Consider the following 14,323-nt stretch of genomic DNA (forward strand, 5'->3'; position numbering starts at 1 on the left):
CTTAAGTAATGAAATTCTGAATTTTGAGGTAATTTTGTAGTGCCCTTATTTAGAATCTGGTGTCGTCTTCATATTGCATACTACCTTATTTAACCATTCTGTTTTTGTCTGTGGTCTGCAACAGTCAAATTTGCAGTCCTGTGTTTAATCTACTTTGCTTTGCTCTGTACATGTAAGTACTTCACTATTTATGCTCTGTTGAATACTGATCATATGGCTTTCGTTATTTCTTAAACAGTGGGAAACTTTCATTGTAGCAGCTGTGTATTGTCTTAAGTTAAACTGGGTGCAGAGTAAGACTGTTCAGAAATCTGTGTAATAAGCTTGGCTCCAGGCAGGTTCACTCGACTGTTGTGCTGAAGATACTGAACTGATTCCTCCTATGCTTCATTTTAAAGTACATTTTAACCAGCATTAAATTGAGTTGCTAGGTGGCACCAAAATAGTAACAAAACTAAGGGTAACTCAAAGAGGACAAACATCACACGTTAATTTGGCATAATGCTTTTGCTAAATTTGAAAGTGTAGTGATATTGCATTTTATTGGCCTTACAGTGAAAGAGAAACCTACAAGTACTGGCAGCTGTGAGAGAGGTTTCAACATACTGTATGAATCTGATGTAACAGTTACTTGTACATATCTTTGCTCATTCCTACTTAGGACAGAATACTACAGAAAGGGTAATAATTTTGATAACATACTTTAACTATTTTCTTGTTTCTTTGTAATCTATCTGGGGCTCCACTGCAGCCACTTTTAAAGTAGTATTGAAAGTTTATTTACAATTTTGCATGTAAAGAAGACTGGTATGTGTTAAGTATTCTGCTTTAATTGACAACATAAGAATCTTTGAGGAATATTCAGTTCTTAGAGACTTTGCTCCCCTCTCTCACTGTGCAGTTTCCCAATGGTTGGCATTTTTCTCTCAAACAACCCAAATGTTACTCCGTGGGGAATTCTGCACCACTGGACAATGCAGAATTTTGCAGAAATTCATGTTGTGCATGCAGAATTTCCTCTTTCCCCCCACAGAAATGGGTTGCAGAGTTGCTGGCCAACACTAGGGGCCATTGGACCCGGCAGAGCCCCGCTTGTAAATAAAATACACTATCGGGGGAGAGCAAGGGAGCTGGAGGGTTCCCGGCAGCTATAGGTCCCAGCATGACCTGAAGGAAGGAGGCAGCGGCGCACAGGAACCTTTGTGCAAGCCTGGGACCAGCATCAGCCTGTTTCTCCCTCTGAATCTCTTGGCTCTAGGAGGGTAAGGGGTGTGAGTGTCTGAGTGGGACAGATGAAGCTCTGCAGCTGGCCTCTGGGAAGTAGAGGGTGTGAGCGTCTGGGCCAGGAGCCTGCAGCTGGTCTCTGGGGGGAAGGGGGCTGTGAGTGTCTGGGCGAGGGGAAGGGGTGGCTGGGCTCTGCGGGGGAAGGGGCGTAAGTATCTGGCTCCCCAGCTGGGCTCTGTGGCGAGGGGGAAGTAGGAGCTGGGTTGCCCTAAGGCAGGGGTGGGCAAGCTTTTTTTCTTTTTGAGGGCCACCTTGGGGTGTGAAACTGTATGGAGGGCTGGGTAGGGAAGGCTGTGCCTCCCCAAACAGCCTGGCCCCTGCCCCCTACCTACCCCCTCCCACTTCCTGCCCCCCTCAGAACCTCTGACCCATCCAACCCCCCCTGCTCTTTGTCCCCTGACTGATTTCCCCCCCCCCATCCTATTACCCCCCCACTCTCTCTCCCCTGACTGACCCCCATCCACACCCCTGCCCTCTGGCAGATTCTCTCCAGGACTCCCACACCCTATCCAACCTCTCCACCCCACACACACCTCCTGCTCCCTTATCCACCCCGCTGCCACCGCCCCCTTACCATGCTGCTCAAAGCAGCAGGAGCTAGCAGCCCTACCGCCTGGATGGAGCAAGCCGCGGTGCCGGCGTGGCTGCAGGGGCGGGGGGACAGCAGGAGAGAGGCCGGGGAGCTAGTCTCCCCGGCCAGGAGCTCAAGGGCCAGGCAGGACAGTCCCACGGGCCGTAGTTTGACCGCCTCTGTCCTAAGGGCTTCTTTAATTCTCTAATCCTGTGGGAATTTTTGTGTGTGTCTGTATTGTTACAGACATACTTGCTGATAGGTATTTTGAAATAAATTGCCAAATAATTGAAACTGGTGTTAGTGTTACTTTGACAAATAAAATTTGCAGAATTTTAAAATATTATGTGCAGAATTTTTAATTTTTTGACACAGAATTTCCCCAGGAGTAAAATGTTTCTTGCCTCAACAACTTTTGCCTTGCAGGCCATTCACACATTCATTGCTTGCTTTATGAAAAGTATTTCCTGACATCTGTTTGCACTCTTCTTTAAATTTTTCATTTTATGCCTCTGCACAGATAATAAGACAGTGTTGTGGTGGCACGATCTGTGTCACTGCCTCTGTGGTTTTTATATGCTTCATTTTAAATTGCTTCCTAATTCTCTTCTAGATATATAAACCTCTCCCTGATCAGGCCTTACATTCTGGAAATCCACCTCCTCACTATTTCTTATGGTATGTCTACACATCCCACAGGAGCGAGCAAGCCTCCCAGCCTAGGCTGACAGACTCGGGCTAGCAGAGCTCATGCAAGCGCTCTAAAAATAGCTGTGTAGCTATTGCTTTGAAGTTGAGGCTCAGGCTTTTGAAACCACCCCCATTCATGCTTCAGAGCCTAGTTCCAGCCTAAGCCTCAATTCAAACATGTTAGTTATTTCCTGTTTAAATTCCTTTTGAGCATCTTTTTATTCCTCTGTTCTTTATAAATGTATTGCCTGTGATGTACCCTATTCCAGTATCAATCATACAGAAGCTGTTTGGTTTAATTCTTTATGCATTTAAATGTGGGGATTTTTTTCTTTGACTGCAATGAATTTAAAGATTTCCATCAATGGCTTTTTTAATTCTTGGACAGGACTTGAAAAATTTGACACCTACCACTTTGAAGATGAAGGCAGCTTGAAAATATATCTGCGTTTTCATACAAATCTCTACTCCCTCCAAAACAAACATATCCTGAGCATTTTAAAGGAATGAGACCGTTTTGAACTACAGTATATTTAATTATGACATTATTAGCCTACTTTCAATTTAGTGGAAAATTAAATGAAACATTAAAACTAACTTACTAAGTCTCCCTTTCTGTTTTTGTACTTTCTTTCCCTTCCTGACATCAGTCTTCTGTTTTCTTTCATGCAGTACTAGGTTGCTGTTACGGCTGTAAGACTGATGATTATGACTTCTGCAATTAAAAGATTATAGTCTTTCACCTTGATCAGCTTCTTTTAAGCAAGAATCTGACAAATTTAGCTCCATATGTGTCCAAGTCGTAAAGAGTGTTTTTTAAAGTTAGCTAACTAGCTAACCACTTTTAAACAGTTTTTCTACAAAATGATATATTTTCTCTCCCATGGCCAAACCATGACTTTTTTTTCTCATTTTCCGTAGCAAACAATTTGATATCAAAATACTGTGTGCCAGACTTCTTTTCTAAACTAAAATTTTGAACTTTTCCCCATGACAACCGGATATAATTGTGCTGTATTTTTATTTGCATAGCTTTCAGTTCGTCCTCTCTTTTTCGCATGTCCTCCTACAAAGAGCTTGAAAAAGATCCCAGATGCCTAATAACTGGAGGACTATGTTTTTAAAAGGAGGTGCTTCACTGCCCAGTGGTAATACCCATTTGAGAATCCAATGTTCCCTTCCTTGTCCACTGTTGGGTAAAGGAAGTGGTCCTGGATTACTACCAGGTTCTGTCCCTAGAATTTGCTTGTGTGTGTGTGGGGGAAATGTCTCCATTTTCACATGTTTTGGTTTTTAAGTTTCTGATAAACCTGAAACCCCCAGCCATCCTTTGGCTACTGGAAGGGGGAAAGGACATTCTTCTTGTTCCCGTCCTGGCCTGGCTGATGAGAGTAAATATGGTGGTAGTTATTCTGCTTCTTCCTCGGGATGTTCTTAGCCTTCTGCTGCAAGAGGAGAGTGTCCAATACTGTATCCATCCCATAACTCCACTTTTTCTGTTGTCCTCACCAGTGAATAGCTTCAATCAATGCTGTTGTTTGATTATACTATGAGAAGCTGCAATGACAAGCAGAATAAAATTGCCCAGTGTTTTGTCAGTTTCACTTCTGCCTTCATGGTTCTCAATAGCTGCAATGGAAACTGACAAGACTCTGGTCAGCTTTAACTGTGGTGTAACATGGCAAAGCTCTGAAATTTTTTATTTAGCACTTTAAAAATGCATTATTAATAGTCAACTTTCATGTTCTGAGATAAATGACTCTTTACTTGAGATGTAGGTTCCTTTATGATGAATTATTGTGCAACAGAGTTTGTTACCAAGAAGACTTGCTCTAATGTCTTGTAGGCATTTGGTCAAATTCTCTTACATTTCGTTAATGATAAAAGGATGCGTTTTCAGACTTACTTATCTTATTGGTAACAATTATTTTAACCTGATCTCTAAAACTGACAAATTGCAGTCTCTGCCTAGATGTCTACAAGGCTATGGAACATCTCTACGGAGGTAGGGTTTAGCTCACGCCACAAAAATGTTGCTTTTTAATGTATCTCAGTTTTCCAGAAAATGGTTTCCGCTGTTAATTCTCAGCATCTCTGAAAAATCTGCTATTGAGTGCTGTAACCTACTGATGCCTTCAAAATTCTTACTAGCTATGATATTCCAAGACCTTTTTTGAGGCCGGCATAGAATGACTAATTAGAAAGACTGATTGTTTTCTCTCATGCAGTAAATTCTTGGACTCTGGTTAGGCGAAAGGAGACAGATTCTCTCTCTCTTTCTTTCTATCATGGAGTTTTGTTCGGGTGTGCAGACGTGCAGGCAGAACCATAACACTCTAGCAGTGATGCAGGAATTGGCGCCACTGCCTTATGAAGCCCCACTCATGTGTGGCCCCCAGACTCACTGCTCCCAGAAAGGGTTTTTCCCTGCTCTACATCAGCTTCCCTTCAGAAGAGATTCTAAAAGGGCAGATAAGCCACTGAAGGAAAAACTACCAAGGCAGAAAGAGCCTAACCAATTCTGTTTTGCATGATGGGGGATGGGTGGCTTTTATCAATAATGGTTTCTTCCTTTCCTCCATATGGATCTGTTTTCCCTTCAGAGTTTTGAGAACAAAATTCACCTTCAGGCAGAGATCAAGCATGAAAAATTTCAGAGAGTGAAAACCTGTGATTAGATTGGAAACAGTTACTTTAGATTCTACTGTAATGACAGCTATAGAAGTGCAGCTCTGGGATTTCAAGAGTCAAGTTTTCTCCCAGTAGCTTATTTGCCTGATTACCTCTGCCTCTAAACTTGCACAGCAGAGGGAATAGTAAACCTGGATACTTAGAGAAGAGACTTCTCTTTTCTACTACCATATTAGAAATATTGTGGTTATGGGTGAACTGGCATTTGAATTCAAACCTTTTGTTTAGTGGCTAGTAACTTTAAGTTGATTTTGTGTCTGTACTAGGAAAAACATGAGCCTTCAAAAGTAACTTTGTAAACAAAAAAAAACAACTATGCTGCTGTTCTTGAATTCTTGAGTATGGAATGAATGGTGGATTTTTAGCCATAAAAAAGAGAGATTGATACGCTAGAAATAACCCTGGTGTGTGGTTACTTTGTTTTTCCCTAATAGTGACTTGTGATTTTTTTATTATTATTATTATTATTATTTATTATTATTTTATTTATTATTTTTAAAGCTTTGGTAATCTTCTGAAAGTATGAGAGCCAATCTCAGAAATCTTCCACTATGCAAAGGATTTTGGCAAAAGCAGTTCGTTTACATAAATACTTGTTTTAAATGAGTATAGATATTATGATGAGCAGCTAAATTTTACAAGGCATGTGTCTCACGCATTCCCATAATTTAGTTGAATTCTTAACATAATGCATATGCCTCAGCTGCATGAAAACAACCTGCACCAATCTTGGCAGCAATTCACCAATTTATTCCCAACTAATGTGTTGAGACAGTTCAACAATAGTTAAATATTTGCATGAATAAAAATTCAGATTAAATATTTAAAAAATTCAGCTCCACCACAGGTTTAAAATTGTTGTTCTAAGTCTGTTTTAACAATGTTCCAAATTTCACTTTTTAAAGAATGAGTAAAGGCTTTCTTTGATAACCCAGTTTGTTTTCTTTTTAAGGTAGGGAAGTGTCATCTGCAAAGTTGAAGGAAAGGAAAAGCATAGTGATTCTGGGTGTGATTCCTGTGTGTTTTATGTGACAGACGGATGCAGAGTTTCTAAGTCCATTATTCTAGATTATTGAACCTGAACTGGAACTACTACCTTACTAGGTAAGAAATTGCTAAGTGTGTGAGTGATTTATATGCCTCCCCCTTTGCAGTGTTTAAATGAAAGTAAATATATATTCTGAAATGTAGCATATTGTAAACTTGTAGAGCGTGTATTTTTGTTAAATGTGTTTGGCTTTATTGGAGTGCCTGCACTTCTTAAATGATTGGTACAGTGTCCCCACGAGAGAGACAACAGCAACAGCTCTGCATGGACAACTTTGAAACAGCTGGAAACGTCAAAGTCTACTATGGAACTTTTAGTTCCCAGCATGTTAGAGCACTGTAGATTTATACCCCAGCTTGTGATGCTCTAAGTTGCCTTATAGATAATCTTTTGGTCTCCCTCCAAGAAAAGACTTTTGAGGCATCATGAATGAGAAGGGAGCCTGGTCTGAAAGACCCTACAGACTCCATGGTACTCTCTCCTTGACGATGACTTCTCCCATCACACTTCTCTGTGGGGGAAAGCCTTGCTATTTGGCTACTGCTGTTCACCCTTCAGGGGAACAAAAACTGAAGAGGAAAATATAATGCTCCTGTTAGCACTATTAATGATGTACAAGTTCTTGATAGGAAATGTTCTGGATCTCTAGGGCAGCATGTCGCCCAACTGTTCTCATCAGCTCTGACTTAGACAAGCTGCTCTTCACCAGTTCTTATTCTTAGCTTGTTTGAAAACTTTGGCAGATGTTGGTGTTTGAAGCGGACTGTCCCTCAGATAGTGACTTCTTGTCAAATCCTAAAGGGAGGGACAATTTTTTGTTTTCTTTGCATAGTGTTTATTTTTGTGGGACAAGGCTCATTAGAGGAAGTCAGTTTGGGCTAGTGGTTCCTAGCAGAAAGAAAAAGAGCCTGCAGCTGTGTGGAAATGAGTCTTTAGGATAGCTCTTCTCTACTCTGTCAACAGGACAGCTGTTTTGCATTATCCAGCATGGTATGCTATGAGCAAGTGATTCCCAAAAGAAACATCAAAGAAAAATCAGTGTTATGAGCAGAAACAAATCAGTTCATCACATCAGAAGTCTGTGTCATTGGGGATATCAACAAAACAGATTTGGTTCAGCCACACTCAGATAAACGCAGGGAACTCAATGCTAATATTATAGATGTGATGTAAAAGGAACAGAATAGAACCACCAGCAAATTTAAGGATTCACTTTTTTAAGGCCAGAAGGGACTAAAATGATCATCTAGTCTGACCTTCTTTATAACATAAGCAATAGAATTTCACTCAGTGAGTCCTGCCGTAGAGGGAAGTATTCTCTACCATGTAATATGACGCCATCAAGTCCATAAGTAAATACATACTGAGGTGCAGTCAGTAATCAACATAGATGCTTTGGCATTTGGGTCTCACTTATTTTTCTTTCTTGGCCCACATTACGGGGGTCCTTCATGAAAGAATCCTATGGGATTTAACAGAAAATTATTACTGGCAGCTTTCCACAGGATTTTTTTTTAAGTATAAAAAGACATAAAAGTATAGAAAGGGTATAGAGAGGATATTGCTCTCAATTAAATCTAGGGCTCATGCTTCTTTGAGAGAGGGAATGGGGGCTGGGCAGCAGTGCAGCTCATGTGCTGCTGCCACTTTCACAGGCAGGAGCTGAGGGGCTGCATAGCCAGAAGCTATTGCTCTCAGCTGAATGGGGGAGAGGAAGTTGAGTGAGCCAGTGAGTGAATGGCTGAAGGTGGAGGGGTGTGTGCGTCTGTGTAGGATGGAGAAAAAGAGAAGAGGGGGGATTAATTAAGGCACAGGACAGAGATATTTTGGGTGGGAGGGAGTGAGGCAAGGAGGAGAAGGAAGAGGACTAAGGTGAAAGTACTGTTGAAAGAGGAAAGGATATAGGTGGGTGAAGGAAGAACAAAAACGAAGAGGGTCTAACACAGAGAGTCTGATCTATAATAAAATGTGGAGTAAAGGTAGTAAGGGGTAATGAGGAATAACAAAAGCATAAGATATAGTTAATAACCATTTTTTAAAGTTTATTGAATAAAGTTAAACAGCATTCTGGTCAAATACAAAACACTATTGTCTTTGTTCTGTTAAGTGTCAGGGTTGTGGCTTATAAAGGCTCTTTTGATATAATTATTTTTTTTCACTTGAGATACTGGTGTTTGTGAAAATTCTGCAAGCCCTGATTATTTGTTCATTTGTTTCCAATAAATTATATATCTAACACTTCAGTAACTTCTTACCAGATGACACATAAGTGTGTGTATATGTTGTCTACATTTGCAGGAACTTGTTTTAAGTTCTAAATGAGTTGCTGATTGTTTATCTGAACTTTCATAGTTTGTTGGATACTTTTCTTACTCAGAGGTGTGCTCATGAAACTTTGAAGACTTTTGCCACTTCACTCCATTTGCTACCAAAAGTGGGTTCCAGTAGAGCTATTTGAAAAATGAAGAAAAATTGCAAAAAATAAATTTGAAAAGCAGTTTCTACTTGGCAGGGTTTAAAAAGAACCGTGTGTGTGTGTGGTGGTTTTTTTTTTTTTTTAATTGGCAAATGAAAACTTCCAGAGCTATTGTTACCAAACACTGTGTGGAACTGACATCACTTTGACATTGTTTGTTTTTTTTGCAGTTTTTCTTAATGAAGTATTTTGTTTGAAAGTTTCAATTCTTACCTTTTAATATGTATTTCTGGAAAACTAAGATTCTTAAAGAACTGGTGAGAGAACTACAAATGCATTTTTTTTTTTTTTACCATCTGAGCCCAGATAAAGTGAAAAACTAGTCCCTTTCTCAAAGAGCTTACAGTTAAAATATCGGACAAAAAAGAATGTTTAGATACCTTGTGCACTGTTTACAATAGTGAGATCAAGATTAGTATAATCATTGCATTGTAAGATTTCTGGGGCAGGGACTATTCTTCTTGTTCTGTTTGTACAGTGCCTAGCATGTTGGACCCTGGTCCATGACTGGAATTCTTGGGTGCTATTTCAATACAAATACATAATAAATAAGCAGCTTTCTAATCACACACACTGTCTAGTCATTGTCAAATGTTCTGTCAGCATTGTGACATAAGCGAGTCTTAAGGAGAGTAATGTAATTGTAATGCCTTGTTATGTGTTTCTTTGGAGGAAGGATTTTGCAAAAAGGTGTAGGATTTTTAGAAAATGGGGAGGCATAGACTTATGCTCAATTTTATCTTCTCTGCTAGGTTGTTTCACAGTCAAGTGCCTGGATTGGAGAATACCTTTGAGTCCTTTGAGAGTATCACCCTGGTTATACTCTCAAGACTGGAGCTGTCTCAGTGGGCATGAATGGAGAGGTGTTCTCTGATGCAGCTTGTGCCCAGCCTATTGATAGCTTAAAATATTATGGGTAGGGTTTTCAAAGGCACCTTCGTGACTTAGGGGCACAAGTCCCATTGAGTTTTCATGCCCCAAAACCAGGGCTTTGAACTGTCACCAGAAGCAAACTGAGAGGCCTTAGGGAGTGAGTACAGTGTGAATTTTTTTTTAATGGAACTCATTTTTATTGGCCTGGTGTGAACTCTGCTGTGCCTACACAAATCAGGAAAAGTCCATTTTTAAAAACAGAATGGCCTCACTCCTGCAAGCGTTGAAGCATGCAAATTTAGCTATGCACATGCTTATGTATTCCCAAAATTGGGGCCTAAATAAGGTAGTCGTTATCTAGGCCACAAGTCAGATCCAAGACTGCACTCTGCTCTTGTACATACTGATGCAAATTCTCCACTGCCTTCTGTTTGTGCCTAATGTAGTCATTTACAGTTGTGCAAAATGGACATAAAGTGCTACCAAAACCAAATAGTAGTGTTTCATGCCTACTTGCACTTACTCTTTGCAGCGGTAAATGACTACACGAGGCAAATCAGGCCCATTCAGAGGCTAAGCTAATTCTAATGAACTAGCTCTTTGCCTGTAAACACTGTGAGTGCATCTTAGTCTGAAAATACTTCACTCTAAGTGTAGTATAATAACTTTTGGAAATACTAAGGGCAAAATCTTCAAATATTGCTGCCTAAAATTAGGCATCTAAATAGCTGGCATGATTTTTAGAGGTGTTGAGCACCCACAACTTGAATTAGCTAGAGTTGTGAGTTTTCAGCACTTACCTCAAATTTAGAAACCTAGATGCATATCAAGGCATCTGTAAGTATCAATGTATGAAAATATTATACAGTCCTTGGTTGAGCACTCTGCTTCCATTGTACTAATTTCAGAGTGGTAGCCATGTTAGTCTGCATCAGCAAAAACAACGAGGAGTCCTTGTGGCACCTTAGAGACTAACAAATTTTTAGGGCATAAGCTTTGGTGGGCTAGAACCCACTTCATCGGATGCATGGAGTGAAAATACATGAAAGGATGGGGGGTTGCTTTACCAAGTGTGAGGTCAGTCTAATGAGTTAAATCAATTAACCGCGGGATACCAAGGGAGGAAAAATAACTTTTGAAGTGGTAAGAGTCACCCATTACAGACAGTTGACAAGAAGGTGTGAGTAACAGTAGGGAGAAATTAGTATTGGGGAAATTTAAGTTTAGGATTTGTAATGACCCAACCCCACTCCCAGTCTCTATTCAGGCCTAATCAGATGGTATCCAGTTTGCAAATTAATTCCAGTTCTGCAGCTTCACGTTGAACTCTGTTTTTGAAGTTTTTGTTGTTGAAGAATTGCCACTTTTAAGTGTGTTGAGTGACCAGAGAGATTGATGTGTTCTCCTACTGGTTTTTGAATGTGTTATGATTCCTGATGTCATATTTGTGTCCATTTATTCTTTTGTGTAGCGACTGTCTGGTTTGGTCAATGTACATGGCGGAGGGGCTGCCACATGCTGTTTTTAAAAATGGATTTTTTATGATTTGTGTAGGCACAGCAGAGTTCACACCAGGCCAACAGCCTATTTTACACATCCACCTACCACAAACATTTAGTGCACATGGGCGAATCTGCAACCAATTCTTCACATCAATTAATTCAAGAGCTGTTTCAAGAGATTCCTGGGTGTTTTTAAACCCGTAAACCTGAACCAGAGTCTAGCCAGTCCCTGGGTTTCTAGGCACGCTCTCAGAATACAGATCTTCTATATGATACCCCCTTGAGAGAGCTGGAGCCTGCCTTCCAGCTGCCTACTCCCTCTTGGTCCAGCAGGGAGCAGATTCCTCTCTGCTTAAACACCTGCTATCCCAGATTCCACCCAAAAGGTGTGAAGCATCTCGTTTATAGTTTAACTCTCTCAGGGGCTGTCATAAATATAAAGGGAAGGGTAAACCCCTTTGAAATCCCTCCTGGCCAGGGGAAAGCTCCTCTCACCCGTAAAGGGTTAAGAAGCTAAAGGTACCCTCGCTGGCACCTGACCAAAATGACCAATGAGGAGACCAGATACTTTCAAAAGCTGGGAGGAGGGAGAGAAACAAAGGGTCTGTGGATCTGTCTATATTCTGTCTTTGGCGGGGATAGACCAGGAATGGAGTCTTAGAACTTTTAGTAAGTAATCTAGCTAGGTACGTGTTAGATTATGATTTCTTTAAATGGCTGAGAACAGAACTGTGCTGAATAGAATAACTATTTCTGTCTGTGTATCTTTTTTGTAACTTAAGGTTTTGCCTAAAGGGGTTCTCTATGTTTTGAATCTAATTACCCTGTAAGGTATCTACCATCCTGATTTTACAGGGGGGATTTCTTTATTTCTATTTACTTCTATTTTTATTAAAAGTCTTCTTGTAAGAAAACTGAATGCTTTTTCATTGTTCTCAGATCCAAGGGTTTGGGTCTGTGGTCACCTATGCAAATTGGTGAGGCTTTTTACCAAACCTTGTCCAGGAAGTGGGGTGCAAGGTTTTGGGAAGTATTTTGGGGGGAAGGACGCGTCCAAACAGCTCTTCCCCAGGAACCAGTATTAGTTTGGTGGTGGTAGCGGCCAATCCAAGGACAAAGGGTGGAATATTTAGTACCTTGGGGAAGTTTTGACCTAAGCTGGTAAAGATAAGCTTAGGAGGTTTTTCATGCAGGTCCCCACATCTGTACCCTAGAGTTCAGAGTGGGGGAGGAACCTTGACAGTGGCAAACAATGGTAGAGAAGCAGTTCTCTTATAGAAAGACTCTCTGCACAGTAGCTCTCTAATACATTTATGCTCTTTTACTTAATCATTTAATGCACAGGAGAGTGCAGATCATAGAAAACAATAAACACTGCACTTGTGTCCCAGCGTTCCTCACTACTTCAGGACAGTTTTTGGCCTGTCGCAGGTTGTCCAGAGCTCTTCTGCTTCCATGCTAGTGCATGGTTCATGGCTGCCACATGCTGGATTGCTTTTCCGTTGTGGACTGGAGAAAAATGGCCCGTGTGCAGACCAATTACTGCTCTTTTTAAAACCTTCCCCCTCCTCTACCTCCCCGATTCAGATGACACCCTTGATCAACTTTCCCACATGACAAACCCTGTCAAATGACTTTGTTGCCAAGATGACCTCCACCTGGCTATGTCTGTCCTGGGCAGGAGTCACTCTATCTAGAGTGGATAGATTTCCAGCAATTAAGTAGTTAGTCAACTATCCGCTATTGGTCAGCCCTGTATCTCTGTATATTGGGGCTTCAGTCCACTGTGGAGGTGAAGAGGCAATAGAGAGGGTGAAAAGCTGCACATTCAAAATTAAGTTTGCAGCCTCATGCAGATATATAGTTCATAATTTTATAAATCATACAGACAGATTCCCAAATTATCACAGCATGATATGACATTTCTGTTTTGCATCTTTTTCATGATTGCTTTGTGCCTGGACATTTCTGCTATGTATTTACAATTGTGTTGACTGAAAGAATTACCTGGTAGTGCCAGGTTACTAATAAGCTTGAAACCTGTTAGTTAAATTGGAATAATGCTTAAATCTTTGATTATCCAAAATACTGTTCCTCAGTCTATTTTTAGGAAAATATTTGCATTGTGTTCAGATGATGATTTTTGCTGTATTGCTATAGTTGAGTAAATAATGCCACTTAGTGGATGACTGCTATCACTACAGCTTCTTATGAAGAATTAAATATGGTTCTTTATACTAAAAAGAAAAGGAGTACTTGTGGCACCTTAGAGACTAACCAATTGATTTGAGCATAAGATTTTGTGAGCTACAGCTCACTTATACTGTCATTTTCTTTTATTTCTAGATAGAATATGCTAAAAGTGTCACTTTTTCAAATGACATTACACAGGTCCAACACTCTGGTAAAAGGAGAAGATGGTATGAGTGGAGAAGAGGTTTGGAAAAAAGTAAAATTTTTAGAAGTGCAGGATGGGGATGGAAATAGTTCTTTCAAATTCTAATGGAGTCCTCCTTTGGTTTGCTATGAAATCTAGAGAGGAATTGAATATATTTTTTTCTAAACACAGAATTGTGTGATAAGATGCAGATGCCCTATTAGAAGTATGTTCTCTAGTACTTTCCACTGCCCAGCAAAGTAATAACCTATACCAGTGTATCTGAGCAAGCTATGGTATGAGATTTTGGATGTGTCCAAAAATCATGATGAAAGTAATTAATTATTAATAGATTAAGGCCAGTTTTTGAGGTGAGGAGCAGTGCGGCTTTAGACCAGGCAACGGTTGCGTCGGTCAGATATTTATGCTCTGACAGTTATGGGAGGAGAGAGAAAGAACTTAAGGCTGGTTTGCTGTTCTCCTCTACTTCATGAAGGCATTTGATTCAGTTTGGAGGTAAGCATTATCGAAAGTAGCAAAATCCTATGGCATTCCAGATAAGATCATTGTAGTTATAAAAGCTGTATATGAAGACTCTTGCACTGCTATAAGAATTGGCGGAAAATGAAGCAACTGTTTCAAATCAAAGTTCAATGTAAGACATTGGGACAGGGAATCATCATTGATTTTCATTGTGGTTTTTAAACTGGATGAAAATGGAAAAATGTTGGAGGGTGTGACATTAGATGACATAGAGTTGAGCTCCTTAGTTTGTGCATTGTACAACTGGTAGGCATGCTTGTTTGAATTT

At 40.3% G+C, this 14,323-nt stretch overlaps 1 protein-coding gene across 6 annotated transcripts in view; it reads left to right on the plus strand.

Moving 5' to 3' along the window:
• Positions 1-14,323, plus strand: part of CYRIA (CYFIP related Rac1 interactor A) — a 75,237-nt gene that overhangs the window by 19,013 nt on the left and 41,901 nt on the right. For 4 of the 6 annotated variants that reach the window (XM_073335967.1, XM_073335966.1, XM_073335970.1 and 1 more), the window contains exon 2: positions 6,189-6,340. The exons of the other annotated variants lie outside the window; for them this stretch is intronic. The gene's annotated coding sequence lies outside the window, so the exon portion shown is untranslated. The remainder of the gene's footprint in view (positions 1-6,188; positions 6,341-14,323) is intronic. 6 annotated transcript variants of the gene reach the window in all.

This window comes from Lepidochelys kempii, chromosome 3, assembly GCF_965140265.1.
Source record: "Lepidochelys kempii isolate rLepKem1 chromosome 3, rLepKem1.hap2, whole genome shotgun sequence".
NCBI lineage: Eukaryota > Metazoa > Chordata > Testudines > Cheloniidae > Lepidochelys > Lepidochelys kempii.